Source organism: Microcebus murinus, chromosome 11 (genome assembly GCF_040939455.1).
Source record: "Microcebus murinus isolate Inina chromosome 11, M.murinus_Inina_mat1.0, whole genome shotgun sequence".
Lineage (NCBI taxonomy): Eukaryota > Metazoa > Chordata > Mammalia > Primates > Cheirogaleidae > Microcebus > Microcebus murinus.
In genome coordinates, this window is record NC_134114.1 from 36,935,021 (window position 1) to 36,951,659 (window position 16,639).

Consider the following 16,639-nt stretch of genomic DNA (forward strand, 5'->3'; position numbering starts at 1 on the left):
ATAACCCACACACACATAGTCACACTCATATACACTCACAGATATGCTCACACTCACATTCTCACACATACACATGGTTCTTATTCAAGACATGTTTTAGCTGGCAGACAAGTGAATCTGAAAGAAGAAATATATTATAAAAATTAGATAAAATATGTAACTCAAATTAATTAGCTATTAATTAGGAAAAATAATTTTAACCTTAAAAAACCCATAAAATTCAAATTCTAAACAACAATAATGAGGTGACAGGGGTGGAGGGTTATTCAGAGAGTAAAGCCCGCCAGAGTTGTTATCATTATTGGAAGGGATAGAATTGCAGTAAAGCAATAAACATTTTAGAGTTTTTTACTTAAATATGCATATCTAAATTGTAAGTGTAGTCACTGAAAGAAAAAGATAGAAATTCAATTAGAAGACAGAAGAGATTTTTCTGAGATGCACCATTGTCACTGATCAGCAAGTTTTGTCCAGGTGGACATGAGGTTCCTCAAGACAAAGTGGCTGGATTGAACGTAATGATATATTGGAATTTCCTGGGCAGGGTGACAGTTAGATGTTTTTGTCAAAAGAAAACAAGCTTCCAAGGAGTGCATTTCTGTCTTCACCAGTGAAGATATCTCTGGAAGTTGGCCCTGGAGTGCTGTGATTGACGCTGGATTTTTTGCAATGGCTGCTACTATAGGTGCTGGAGTGGTATCTTTTATAGGAAAAGGGGATTCTTCAACTCAGACACAGGGCCCTCAAGTCCTCCAGGCCCAGAGTTCTCAGCTCCTTGGGATGAGCTTTTGGGTTTCCTCTCAAAGCCATGAATCAGGAAACAAGTCTGTCTGCCTTTGGAACACTAGGTCAGACTGGTCAGACTGGATCAATACCTGCACTAAGACAGAACTATGTTGTTCTCTCCCATTCTCTTGGAAATCCATTTTCTCGGTGGAAAGTTAGGCCAAAGTGAATCTTTCTACAGCACTCCCAGACTCTCATAGTAACTAACATTTCATTTCCCTTACTGGCATCTACTCTCCATAGTCCCAGGGCAACTTTCTGTCCTTGCCTTAACTGTGATAGAGACTCATAGAGAAAACTAAAGAGGAGAGAACACCCAAGCAGGTACCCATCATCCAGGCTCAGAGCACCCCTCCCTGATGGCACTGCTGGCCCCAGCTGGTTCCAAGCACTGCACGAAGACTTATAAGAATATTTTGAGAAAAGCATTTTACAGTACACGGCTCTCTGAGGCACAGAGTCCATGCTGGCTCAGGTCCAAGGTTAATACTATGAACGGGGACAGAATGAATTTGACTCCAGTCCCCAACTCTGGTTGGGCTGAATGTTCCCAGGGCTCAGGGCTCAGGTCTGTGGGGGCAGTAGTAGATTTGCTCCTCTTTGAGCCCCAGAAGATGTGAGATGAAATACAAGGCTGAGGGTTGGTTAAGAAAAGAGAAAGAGGACACTTCTCCATCAGACATATTGTTCTTACTTTGCATGATCATAGGATGTTGATTATTTTAGTATTAATGTCCAAGATTCTACTGAATGTAATTATTCAGTAGTAATAATTCAGTAATAATTGAAAATAATTACTACTGAAAATAATTATTACCATTTCAACTGCTGCTGTTTAGTTACTTTGACTTTCAAGAAATTTACAGGAAGATTTGATTAATTAAGAAGGATTTGGCAAGACAATATATTTCTGAGACATTGTAGCACGCTGCAAATGGTGACATAAGGTCAAATGCCAATGATTTTATCCTCAAATGAACTGTAATAACTTCCCTGAAATGCACTCCCTGGAATTTGCAATTATTATGAAATGGAATGTATAATTAAAGGAAGAAGCTAATACTGTGCTGAATTAGAATAAAAATCACAAAACGTCTACTTATTCTACCAAGAAGGGAATAGAAGAGAACTAACATGTATTCAAAGATTACTATAGATCAGAGACTGTATTAGACAATTTTACTTTTAGCATTTTAGTTGAAATTCACAATGACTTAATGGAGAATGCACATTAAAAAGGTAGGACATTTCAGAATGAAATGCGTTATCAGCAATGTTCCCCAGTGAATGGATTTACTGAAAGGGAATGTGCAAATAAAACACAGTACTTTCAGCAGCCTGATGGCCAGACATACTATAATATCCCTTAGGAGACATATGCATGATCCAGCCTTCAGGATGATTAAAACTCCACTAGCTACCCTATTTGCTTGTCCACTTTTGCAACTGGCACCACTTGCTCCCCCATTATGATGACTCAGGTAGACCTTGTCTCATTTTCCACATATTTTTTGCTACAATATAAATATTTTCTATAGGTTTTAAATTAAAATTCAGGAGAAAAGCAGGGTATAGTATAATCTATTAAAAAGAAATCTGACATTGAAGTCATAAAAATTTGTGTGATCCTGCTTGTGGGCATTATTCTAATAAACTGAGTTTCAGTTTACTCAACTATAAAATGGGTATATTAGTATATGCAGAGAAGAGTACTTATACGCATAAGACTCAACTTTTTTTAAAGTGCTTGTACAATAATTGGTATAAGGAAAGCTCACAATGTATAGTAACACTTATTTGTTGTAAAAGTTTTGATCTGGTATTCTTGGCCAAATATCATCTAGTATAAGGGATGAGTACTACATGCCTGGATATCTCAGAGAGTATTATATATGTATGTATAATCTATGTATTACAGACAACTTTTGGGTCGGTGTAGGCCTATTAATGGTAGCCAGAGCAGTAGGGTCATGGGATACACTATACTAGTAATGATTATCTAGGTGGGCTACTTAACAAAATTCTGGATGGTTTCACGTGCTATCCTAAAGCCTGTTGGCATTAGCTTATAGTTTTGACTATTCACTGCATCACCTAAAAGGGCAAATTTCATGGTGGGCTCACCCAGCCCTAATTATGCCTTTTTTAAGAGTCTCAGCAGTATGTGTGGTCCATAGTTTGCAATTTATGTAAACATAATTATTCACAATTAAACATTTCTACTGTAATCATTCAATTTTATCCTTTATATTTTTAAAAGAATGCATTACTGCCCTAAGCATCGCATCATGAATGGAAGAACATTTCTTGCCAAATTTGACACCCACTCTAAATTGACAAATCTAAGCTTTGAAGGCAAAAATAAAACATCTGGGGTTTTGTGATACTTTACCCGTAACCAAATCTAACTTCCCCTTTTGGAGGAGAAAATTAATATTAGCCCTTATTTGAAAATCCCCAAAGATTTTTCAGATACCACAAGTCCTCTTCAAACCAAAAGCAGAAGAACAAGCCTAAATATACCAAAACATGTGGGATTTGTTTCTTTTAAAATGTACATTAATGTTTTTAAGTTCAGGAAAGGGTCATTAGAAAAATTCTATGAGTTGGACTAAGTCAGAAGCATGTGTACTTCATGGCACCGTGAAGAGAGGTTCTTGACTTTCCATGTGCACATATGCACACAATATGTGATTGTATTTCATTGCCTTTAAGAGATATATTAAGGAACAAAGGTAATTCAAAAGTCCATGAGACCTGGGGCATGATCATTAGTATAAAAAATCCCCAAATAATGGCACGTAAGTTAGGAAGGACAACTCACTTAGGGTGAAAACTAGTCACATGAATGGCATAGTGACCCTTGATTCTCACTTTCTCTTGTCTGTAATCAGTAGCTGCGCTCTTCAATAGAACTGTCTGCAATGATGTCAATGGTCCCCATTCTGCAGTATCTAATACAGTAGTCAGTAGCCACATGTGGCTATTAAGTAACTGAAATATGGCAGGAACTGAGGAACTAAATTTTTTATCTCATTTAGTTTTAATTATCTTTAACTTATTAAATAGCTTCATGTGGCTAACAGCTACTGTAATGGACAGTGCAGCTCTACAGAGCAGAAATAAATCCTTAAATAAATATTAAATACGTCTTGAATAAATCTCTATAATGATAATGATAATAAAAATAACTAACATTTGTTAAGCACTGAAGGCTTTACTTGCTTATTCCTCACAAAGCCCATTCCCACCATCATCATGCCCTAGGTGTTGGTAAACTTCCTCTGGATAAGACCCCCTCCTGGCAACTAGAAGTGAGGACACAGGTGATAAGCATAATGATAAGCACTGGACCCAGAGGAATGGAGCACAACAGTTAGTTGGTAGAAGAACTGGTGAATCAGCTTAGGGGACCAGATGAGCAACAACATGCAAGGGTAGCACAAAGCAGAATTTCATGGGCCATTTGAGATATGAAGATGGTAGGTGTATTGGAGTTGATAATCCTCTTGCAAGCCAACAGGTTGTAGGTGATCTTGATGTGCATCCCAGTTCAATCTCTAATGATCTGGGTGTCCACTGAAATGAAGGGGGGGATGGGATGAGCTATCAACAATAAACTCCAAGGAGTGTATTATAATCACAGGTTCTAGCAAGCTGTTGGGATTGGGATAGAAATATTTCCAATGAGGAAGAGCTTGCCTTTGGTGACTTTGGAGTCATCCTTGATGATTCTCTTTCTCTTATACGACATCTGATCTTTTCAGCAAATGCTACTGGCTTTATCTTTAAAGTTATATTCAGAATCTAACCACCTTTCATCACCTCCACATTGTCTTCTCACTGCTCTTTTTTGTTTCTTCTCTTGCCTCATTATAGTCTATTCTTAAAAGGGCACAAAGTGATCCTTTAAAATTATGTCAGATGATGCCACTCCTCTGCTCAAAATTGTCCTCCAGCTTCCACCTCTGAATAAAAGCCAAATACTCTAAATGGCCTAGAAGTCCCTACATGATCTGACTGCATTTTCTACCACTCTCTGCCTCAGTCACTCCACTCCAAACAGTAGTCTCCTGAACATCTCAGGGATGCACCTGCCTCAGGGCCATTCTGCTATAGCTCTCACACCCTACATTCCAGGATAGCCTTTCTTGTGGATAGAATATTTTTGTCTCCCTCGAATTCATAGGTTGAAATCCTAACTTCAGATATGATAGTATTTGGAGACTGGGCATTTGGGAGGTAACTAAGGTTAGATTAGGTCATGAAGGCAAGATCCTCATAACATGATTAGTGCTCTTATGAAAAGAGGTGGAGACTCAGGATCTCTCTCTCTCTCTCTGCTCTCTACTAGGTGAGGGTACAACTAAAAAAAGAAAGTGGATCTGCTGTTACCTTGATCTTTGAATTTTCAGTCTCCAGAACTACAGGGAATAAATGCTTGTTGTAAAGTACCCCAGTCTACGTTAAATTTTATGGCAGCTCAAACTGGCTAAGATAGACCATAATCTCATATTTGCTCAAAAGTCATCTACACAGTGAAGCCTTTCTGATTACCCTATTCTTAAATTCACCACTCACATCCCTTATATACACTCTTTCCTCTGTTTCTGCTTTTATTTTCCTCCATAGAATTTATTACCATCTAAAATACTATTTGTCATATTTTGTTGATTTTCTATTTCTCTTCACTAAAGTATAAACTTCATTAAGATGAGAATTTTCTTGTTTTGTTTATTGCTTTATCCTCAGCATATAGAGAATTTCCTAATAGATAGCAAAATAAATAAATAAGTAAAAATTAAATATGTAATTTAAAATAAATAAATAAAATTAATTATGGAGCCTTCTGGATGGAGATTTTATTAAAAATAAGTTTGATAAATCACTAAAATTTTATTGTTGGGATAAAGTTTGCATGCATTTATACTATTTCACTTATCCTTAAATATTTGTTTCCTCAGTTTTAATTAACAACAAGTCACCCAGAACTATATTTTGTTTTTAAGAGCATTTCTTTCCAACTAAGAGTGCATGGATCTTGTTTGGCCATAGTTAAAAAATGTAGGCACATGGAATGTTACAGCTGGATGGGGCCTTAGGGAACACTACTTCAGTAGTCCTCAAACTATGTTCCCACAACAGCTAGATCAAGTTTTCTCACCATAAAATAGAGTAATACATTATTTTTTCTAATTTTCAGAAAACTTAAAGTGAATAAGAAAAGCTTTCCTAACTAAATTGTTTCTCCCATAAATTTCTCTTAATACGTTAGCACTGTAATCAGTTATCAACTAATGAGTGCTAAGAGACATCAAAAATCAATAAACAAGAAACAAACAGATGGAAATGGAAAAACCCAGAAATGTTTATTTCAACAGATGGATTTATCATGGAGATGTATAAATAGTTGTGATTATATTTTTGCTATATCTAACTATATTTTCTGCTAGTTTAATTTTCTCCCCTTTGAAAAATTCAAAATAATTTTACATGGTATTCCACTAAAAATGTATGCTATCTAAAAAAATAATTCTAACTGCAGTTTCTCTAAGTTCACAGCTTTGAGAATATCTAATCTAGTCTAGCTCCTTAATTACAGATGCAGCAACTTACACCTAAGAGAAATGGCTGGCCCAAAGTCACACAGAGACAAAAATGAATAACTTGACAAATTTTTTCTGCTTACCTCTTTCTTCCTTATTTCAAGTCTTAAGCATTCAATCTGCTTTTCAAATTTCTCACCATTTACTTTATTATATGAAGAGTAACTGCTTGAAAATCAATCTATTGGGTTGAGCTTCCCTGGTACCCAATTCACTATCTATCCTCTAAGCGAGCCCATTTTTCTAATCACATTGTGTATTAGCCAGCATTCTTCAGAGATACAGAACCAATAGATACACTCCCACATCCACATGTACACACACGCATGCACACACACACGTGTGTATATGCATATATATATATATAGAGAGAGAGAGAGAGAGAGAGAGAGAGAGAGATCGTAAGGAATTGGCTCATATAATTATGAAGGTTGAGAAGTTCTAAGATCTGCAGTAAGCAAGCTGGATAGCCAAGAGATCTGATGGTTTAGTTCCAGTCTGAAAGCTGATGTTTCAGTTTGTGTCTGAAGGCAGGAAAAAAACTAATGTTCCAGCACTAAGGCAGTCATGCAGGAGAAGTTACCTCTTATTCAGCATTTTTGTTCTATTCAGGCCTTCAACTGATTGGTTGGGACCTACCCACATTAGAAAGGGAAATCTGCTTTACTCAGTCTACCAATTTATATTAATCTCATTCACAAACACCTTTAATGACACCAACAGAATAATGTTTGATCAATATCTGGGCACTCTGTGGCCATCAAGTTGAAGCATAAAATAAACCATCACAATATGTAAGTAACAAAGGTGTTTTTTTAAAAAAAGTTATAAAACTCCTAAAAAATGCTTTTTAAAAGGGACATTTTTATCTCACCTTCATCCGCATACTAGAGACCCATGGACTGTTTCCAGCCCTCATGCAGGTTTTCCTTGAAAATTTTCCACTGAAGTATTTGAGGAAGAGGGAAAGAAAAACCAACATATGAAAATAAGAAGACTTCTAATTTTAAAACATTCTAAATTTCTGATTCTTTTAAAACACTGGGAGATTTTGCAATACTGAGCCAACATTCTTGAATGGTAGCAGTCAACAGGGTCAAGTAGCAGCCATGCCTTTTATCCAAGGTCTAGAGTTTCCTGTTCACTCCAGTTCTCTCCATCCCTTTCACCAAAAAATGTTCGTTTCCAATTAATATCTCATTTGGTCTGCATTTTTATTTTACTACAGTAAAATATTTTCCTGTCTTCATGTCACCGTCAAAATTGGGGAAAAAATAAACTAAGATAATAATGAGTTTAAAGAAAAAAATGATAAAATCACATTTATTTTGTGGAAATGAAGAAGATTCTTATATGTTTTAATATACATAAGTGTATGTGTGTGGAAATACTGAAGATGGATATTTTTCATACATCAGAGTTTGTGATTTCTCTCTTGTAGTCAGGATTATGAGCTCACTTCATAGATAGTAACTGAAAGCCATGGGCTTCCTGTTTGCTTTTTCTTCTGAAGAATATTCATTACTAATACCCATAGTAGACATATGTGTCATGCCTAATGTCCCTGCAACTTCCTTGTTCACCACCTACCCTCTTCACAAACACATATAAACACCCTGCTTGATGAAACAACTCTAAGCTACTTCTTGCAGAGGAGGGAGACATTGCTGGGCACTTGGCCCAAGGGTACTATAACTTGGAGCCTCTGAGCCTAGAGGTGGCCTGGATTTCCCCTTAGACCACCAGACTTGCTTCCCTTTTGAATTTTTAATGTTAAAAGATTTTAACTTTTATATTTGTAAATTTTCAATTTTATGAGATTGGTAGGATGATAATGAGAATGGGAGAGATAGCCAGGGAGAAGCAGAGAAAATTATTCATGAATTAATGTTCCTTAAAGATGCCTCTGTGACCAAGTGATTATTCCCCTTTCAGAATATAATATTAGCCTAAATTATATTATTATTATCACAAAATTTATTTACTTTTTTTTTTTTTTTTTTTTGCATCTCAAGGAACTGTCTCTGCTCAGTGATTGTTCCTTGAGTTGGCCCCTAGTTTCAGGTATTTTTCAACAATGATCAGGTGATTCAGAAATCCAAGAACGTGGGCTGAGTCTTTTGTTCATTAAACTGGTAATGTATAACCCAGTAAATGAGCAAAACATCACAAAGTAATGTAATTGTTGTTCAATCAATTTCTAAAATATAAAGGTATTTTAAATTGATCCACTGCTACTAAGTGATGTATTTCGATCAAGTAAGAAGAGTGCAGTGTTTGCATTTAAGAAAAGACTAAAGAATTTTTTTCAGGACTCATTCTGATTCTGAATCTGAGTTAGCATCAGCAAAGATGACTTTTGGAATTATTTTGGTAGTTTCTGCTAGGTGTTTGGCCACAGAGCTATTTCATTAGTTTTAAAGCTGATATACGCATCTCCAAAATTTCAAGATTAGTATGTCATCTTGTTGAGAAAAGCTCACTTACAGTTTCTCTTAGTCTGTTTTCTGTTGCTATAACTGAATGCCACAGACAGGGTAATTCATGAAGAAAATAAATTTATTTCTTACAGTTCTAGTAACTGGGCAGTTAAAGATCATGATGCTGGCATCTGCTAAGGGCTTTCTTGCTGCATCATAACATGGTGGAGGGCATCATGTGGTGAGAGGCAAGAGCATGCCAGCTCAAGTCTCTCTTCCTCATCTTACAAAACCACCAGTTTCTTCATGGAGGCTCCACCTTAATGATCTTATTAATCCTAGTTATCTCCCAAAGGCCTTACCTCCAGATGACATCAATATATGAATTTGGGGATTAAGTTTTCAACACATGATATTGGGGGACACATTCAAACCACAGAATAACTTCATTAGTTTCTTTAGATATCGAGACCTATAGATATACCAGATTTTTGTGATTATCTAGAAAGATCTTAAGGTTTGTTTGCCAAGGTTTGTGTAAAAACTAAATGTTTCATATTTAACTTGAGAGATTCCTCTGAAATTAGACTTTCACTTACACTAATATATCTTCAAATACAGGCAATCTATGACTCTACTAAAGTCAGGGAAGTTCAGAAAAAGGAAACAAATGCTCATGTACTCATTCCCCAAGTACAGTTTGAATCTGAAACTTTCACTTCACTAAGAAAAACAGAGTTGTCCTTGTCTAGTTCGTTTTTTCCTTAATTTTAAGTTCAATGAGTGGCATTATTTTCTTTTATCACTAAGAAACAAGAATCATAACATGATTCCTGAGAGGTCTGAGAATTTGGTTCTTGCAGATTTTCTGAACTCCAAAAATTTCTTGATATCAATATGTAGTTTAGATTCTTTTCAACAATACTTTCACCTCCTATCCAACCAACAGCATAAAAATTAACAAATTGACCAAACTTTGCTTGAAATTCCTTCATAAACTGGTAAGATATGGTCATGAGCAGAAAAAATATTTACAATTTTGATCAAGTCCTTGTCATGTCATGAAATAAACCCAGCTTGGAAAACTCATAGCAAAACTTGCCTGATTAATTTACACACTGGGCACACTAACATTCTTTTGGAAGGTGAATAAACTGTTGAAAGCTTTTTTGGTTTCTTTCATCAAAGAGCATTATCTGAAAGAAGAAAAATCAATTTTAAAAAATTTGAGCAAACTCCTCAATTTTCTTGCTGGTAAACGCTTATTTCATTGTCCTGTTCTTAAAAACATTGCTAAAAAAATTTCAGACTGTCTGCACTGGAAGTCAGGTGGTCAGAACTGACCTACTTTAGAGTATTTCTCTATAATCTCTAACTTCACTTATTTCCTCCAAGCTTTTGTGGACCAGTTTCCTGCATGCTGCACTTTTTGTTTGCCACAGTACAAGCTTACCCACCTAACTGCACCCAAAATAGAAGCAACAGACAAAAATGCTGTCTCCCATGCCAATAATTTCCTATGACCTAAACAAAACCAATTTATAAACAAAACCAATTTATAAAAAACAACCTAAAATAAGCAAATATTAAAACAACCTTGCCCACAATCCCTATTTGACTCATGTCTGAAGTGGCAGTTCCCAGAAACATTATTTTAAAGCCAGCTCAGTTGGTATATTTCTATGTGTGATCTAGGAATCCAAATGTCTCACTTTGTATTTTCCCTGGCTCATGACGTGGTCCCTATCCACAGCTGTGTGATAATGTGGACATTTGTCTTCCATGTTGGATCCTAACTGAGTCTTTCCTTTTTTTCTATAGATAGCATAAATCATGATGTTTGATTCTCACCTCATATGTTTCATTACTATTTTCTCTTCTGATTTTTACAATTCCTTGGGTTCTCCTAACTACTGGGCCCAGCTCAAGGGACCTGTTTTATAATCCCTATAATCCATGATAACTGCTTGAGGCTCCATAGAGAGGATGACATTGGCAATGGGCCTTAAAAGATGGTTAAGATTCTAATGAGCATAGATGGGGCAAAAGTAGGTTGACTTTTCTTTTTTCAAGATACCCCAAATATGCAGGGCTTCTGGGCTGCCAAGAAGTATCCTTATTTATTACCAGTAAAGTTTACCTTATAGGCCATAAAACAGATATCTGACCAGTTTCCTGGTAGGGCTTTGTAGGAATTGATTCTATATATAAAGTACAGCTCTTATTTGTTAATGATTAACTTGTTATACCTAATATTAATGAGACTATTCTCAAATATGATACTCAAGAAGATTCAAGAAGTTTGGTTGTATAATCAGTTTGTTCAATTATATCCAGAAAAAGAAGGGGAAACATTTTATTGTACCTGTGTAAATAGCTACACTGTTAATATGAGAGAGAGAGAGAAGGAAAGAAAAGGAGAGAGAAAGAGTAAAAGATTTATTTCTGAATTCTGAGGGTCAGTGAGAACAAGAAACTATTTAAAGAATGTTCTACTAAATTAATGATTAAAGAAAGACTAAGAATAAAGAGAAAGAATGCTCAGCTTATGTCTTATCTTTCTTCATGATTTACAGATGGGCTTATCAGATCTCAGCTTAGAGGTTTCAGCTTCTGAGACCCTTTCACTGACTTCCCTAGATGGGGTGAAGTGTCCATCATGTGTGCTTTTATTGCACTGTGTTTACCCCAATTAGGTACATGAATATGTCCATTAAAGCATTGTTTATGGCAACAAAAATTAGAAATGACTTAAGTGACCAGCAGAAAAAGACATGGCAAATCTATGCAATGAAATGTAGTTATTGAAAATGATGGTGTCAATGTTTATTCAATGGCATGAAAATACATTCATAATTAAAAACAGATGACATAATGAGATTACATAATGAAAAAATAGATTACAAGAATGTAGTATGCATAGTATGATCACATTTTTATCATCATACATATGTACATAGAAATAAATTTTATTTATTTATTTATTTATTTTAATTTTTTAATTTTTTTATTTTTTTGAGACAGAGTCTCACTCTGTTGCCCAGGCTGGAGTGCCATGGGGTCAGCCTAGCTCACAGCAACCTCAAACTCCTGGGCTCAAAGGATCCTCCTGCCTCAGCCTACCAAGTAGCTGGGACTACAGGTATGTGCCACCATGCCCGGCTAATTTTTTCTATATATTTTTAGTTGGCCAATTAATTTCTTTCTATTTATAGTAGAGACAGGGTCTCGCTCTTGCTCAGGCTGGTCTCTATCCCCTGACCTTGAGCAATTCGCCCTCCTCGACCTACCAGAGTGCTAGGATTACAGGCATGAGCCACCACGCCCGGCTTGTACATAGAAATAAATTTTAAAGTCTATAAGTGTTACTAGTAGAGGTTGTCACTTGATGTCAAAACTATGTATTATTTTCATTTTTTATTTACTGTATAATTTTTATACTTGGGCTGAGCATGGATTTTCTTTTGTTATAAGAGGAACAATAAATGTTGTTAAGGTAAATATTTTCTTAACAAAATATTGATAATTTAAACAGCAAAACATGATCCAATAAAAGGACACAAAGATGCTTTACTACCCACTACTCCAAATGGAGCATAGTGTTTTCAAATGAAGTATCTCATGGTTTGTTATTTCTACTGAAGATAATGAAATGTCTTTTCCTCCCCACTTTCTTCTCACGAAGACTACATTAAAGACAATCCTCATTAACAGACATTTGAAATTAAGCCCATAGATTTTCAAAATATTAATGAATTCATTCCATTTCTAAAGTTCAGTCATGTTTTTTTCTGCTTGGACACTTCTGGATTTGTCTGGCCTGGTGCTAAACTCCAAACACAAACCACATTCACCTGGTTGATTTTTTTGTAACTTCAGTTTAGGTACCACAAACTAGAAATGGGAAAAACAGTTGGTTCATAGATTTTCTTACTGGAGTTTTAGGCATTCCATTTAATGACCAAATTTATTTCTGTGAGGTTTAGTTTTTTGAATCCAATTATAAAGGACTATTTAGAAACGACTCAAATGAAGAATGCATCCTAACCAGCCTTGGCTCTCTTGAGGCTTCACATATAGACTTATCCAAAAGATAGAGAAGCCTCATTTTTAAAAGAAAAACTGGTATTTTCCTACCAGTCCACTAATTTAACAAAAGAAGGAACAATAGAAAGAAAAGAAAAAGAAATCCATTGTGAAGGAAAGTCGGTCGGGTTACATATAACTGGATTATTACCTATTCTGGCTGATTGAAGAATGTTTAACTCTTAGACACACATACCTAATTTGATCTTTTTAAAGTTACTTTTCATAATGTGAAATACAATACCAGATTCTGAATAAAATGATGCTACTAACTGTGGGTGAAAGCGACTCGAATCTGTTGGCAGTTCCCTCTTCTCCCTACACAAATAGTCTGTGCTGTCAGTTCAAATCCTGTCTTTGCTAATACTTTGCATCTCCAGGACCAGAGGGTAGAGAGATGAGAAATAAAAAGGAATTATTGTTTAATATTCATATTCTCTTTCTCTCCACCACTACCACATATTCAAACCATGATTCATTTTTACTTTATATTTACATCTACAAATAACTTACCTCAAATACAGCTTGTTTCTGGAGTTATTTTTCTATTCCTTTTACTCAATATCTACACACATTCATTTGTCTTCTTGAACAGAGGTGTACACATTTCATGATGCAGGAATGGATAAGAGGAAATTTGTGGCCCAAAGAGATTTTGTTTGTTGATTTTTGTCTTTGCGTTTCATATAAACTTAGATGATCTTTCTGCGATCACAAGGCTGACTTCTTGGCATTCAAAAGGGATGTTAATTATAATATTTTTAGACAGGTCTTAACTGACTATTCAGGCAAAAGTGGCCACCAGACACTCTGTTGTAATTATCTGTGTGATATTTATTCCTATATGACATGTTTTCTCATTTATCTGTTTGTTGTTTATCTCCTCTCAATAAAAGATAAGCCTCATGAGGGTAGGGACTTTGTCTATCTTATTTAGTAGCTGAGAATGGCTTGGGATATAGTAGGTGCTCAATAAATGAATAAATGAATGAATCTGTGTACCGCCTTCCTACCTTAGAGCAGCAGTCACTTACCTAGTAGAAGAATTTTCAATAAATATGGCATAAATGGTTAAATAATCTTTCATTTCTACCTTTGTTGACTCAAATCAATGCTAACAGGAGAATAGATGCAGTTAATCACTTTTATTAAGTGATGGTCCCAAAACCAGAACTCCATTATAACATAGACTATAGTAGATAGATATATGAACAGCATGTAAAATCTTGATACCAAAACTAAAATTCAATAAAATGACAATACAGTGTTATTTGAGTAAGCTATTATAGGGTTAAAATGTGTTATTGCTCTCCCACTAAGTCATCAATACTGCAAAAAGTCCCACTATTAAATGACAGCTCATTCTTGCAGAAGTTATGTTAGGAAGTGATTAAGCAAGGCAGGATCATGGGTCTTAATTCTGATTTATAGAAAATTATTAAACATGCAACTAAATTATGAATTGGGGTTTTTCAGAACAAAGTTTTTCTTGGCATGTATGAAAAATTAACTTCTATGTCTGAAAAGGTTCATAACAAAGTCTTAATTTTTTAAATTTGATATCAGTACATTCTATTAAAGATCATTTAATTTCCTATAAACACAGCTCTTTGGAGTAATCCAAATAATAACACATTCAGTGATTGCCAGTTATTTAGTGTCACACTGCATTTCAACAAAGCCATTACATCCTGTGTGACAGGAAAATGGGTGGAGAACCTTGTATATCAAACTTCCAGAAATCCTTGTTTACAAGGCTACGTTTTTATGTCACAGTGGGGCTGTCCAAAATTTTTTCAGCAGGTCATGTTTTTTTTTTCTAGAAACGTTATCTTTATAAAAAACATTGATACTTGTTTCCTTTTATATATATAAAACAAGACATCTAAAATACACACACCAGCATGAAAGAACATTTAAATTAAAGGAAAAATTGATATTAGGTGATAATAAATATTTTATGGTAGCTGTAGAAGGCTTTGCATACAGTAGGTATTTCACAAGTATTTATTATTTTACTGAATTAGTCAAGAAATTAAAGCACAAGCTTCCTGTATACCATCTTCTGTCTAAGTTCTGAAGACTTCATGCAGGTCCCTGAATAACAGAAGTGGAAGATTCTAGGGATGAGGTGATTTAAAAAGTTTATTATAATTATATAAATATATGTTTAGCAGTTTTAAATTACAGTTGTCTACTACATTTAGACAAATTTGTTCTTCTACCTCCAGCCTCTCTCTGCCACAAGAAAGCCTCTACCCTGACCCTCTGCCCTGCTCATTGTCATTCTCCTGGTAGTTTTTATCAGCCTCACTCAAGTGAAATGAAAGCACTGATTTATTTATATTCCCTTTGACCCTAGATCTTTCATAGCTGAAACAATATTTCAGGTTCCAGATTCCTATTCCTGTGTGTGAACGTTTCATAGCCCTCTTGGGCAGCTTAGAAAAAGTATCCATTGTCCCTTTCTCCATTCCCTCACAACAGGCTTCGGTGCCTTTAGGTGCCTTTAAGCACTGACCTCCATCTACCTCCCTTGACTTGTCTGCTGAGTGACCACACCTCCCTTAATGTTTCCTACCCTTGGTCTCTATGCTACACACCTACCTCTATCCCAGCAATTCAAAGAGGGCCTCATAGTATGTGTTGATAACCCAATTAAAATCTAAACTTAGAGACGAGAGGATTTTAGCTGACATTTCATGATCCTTCCCTAAAAAAGGAAATTTGGACCAAAAACATATTTTTTTGGAGACTGAGCCATTAAGCAGCAAAATCTCAAAGTCTGCTCATTCAACAGCAGAACATTCTAATGCCTTTATTGCTTCTATTGGTGTGGATATTTGAAAGCATTCTCTTGTTGAATTTTTTCTTCAATTTTATCACTATATATTTGATTTAAGGGGGAAAAAAACTACAGAAGGACCTACTGTAGTAACAGTGATCATAGTACTGGTCAAAATTTTCTCCATATTTTGAAAGTATTTGATTCTGCTCAATGGAGTCACATTAGATCAATAGTGTCATTCAGTAGAATGTAGCAGTTAATTTCCATTGGCTAGCCACAATTTTATCCCTGACCTCTAAGAGAGGTGAATGTAAATAACCTTCAAAACATGGTAAAATCAGATTTATTAATGTTTAGTGATACTAAATTATCTTCATGTTAGTTCATGTTTACATGATACCATACAGATGCATTTTTAAGGACTATTTCAGTGCCTTTTGGCAAGATAGTTTCTTAAAATGAAAACAGAAGCTGTACACAAATGTAACACACGAAAGTTTATTAAACTTATTTCATATATATATTGGAGAGTGTATAGGGTCTGAATTTCTAGTGTTAATCAAGATTGAATATTGAGTTTGGTTTTTAAAATTTTTCATTTTATAGAAACATTTTTATATTAATAGAAACATAATATTTTACAGTTTTAAGACAAGGGTCCTTCTATCCTGGTGAATTCTTGTCTAGCTGGAATATGTATGCCAGTGCTCTGAGCACAACCAGAGGCCCTGGGCACCTCTGGGGAGCTACTGTCAGCCTCAAGGTGTGGGCCAATATGATAAGCAAAGCACTGACCCAACTGAAGTTAATTGACAGGGCTGTGGCCCACCAGAGTTCAGGGGCATTCTGGGAGACTAAGTGGCTTCAGGAAAGTGAATCAATACCTAGTTCTGCATAAGAACCCCCAGGATCTTTCCTCCAAGATGATCACTGCCCTGACTTTGTCTCACTGT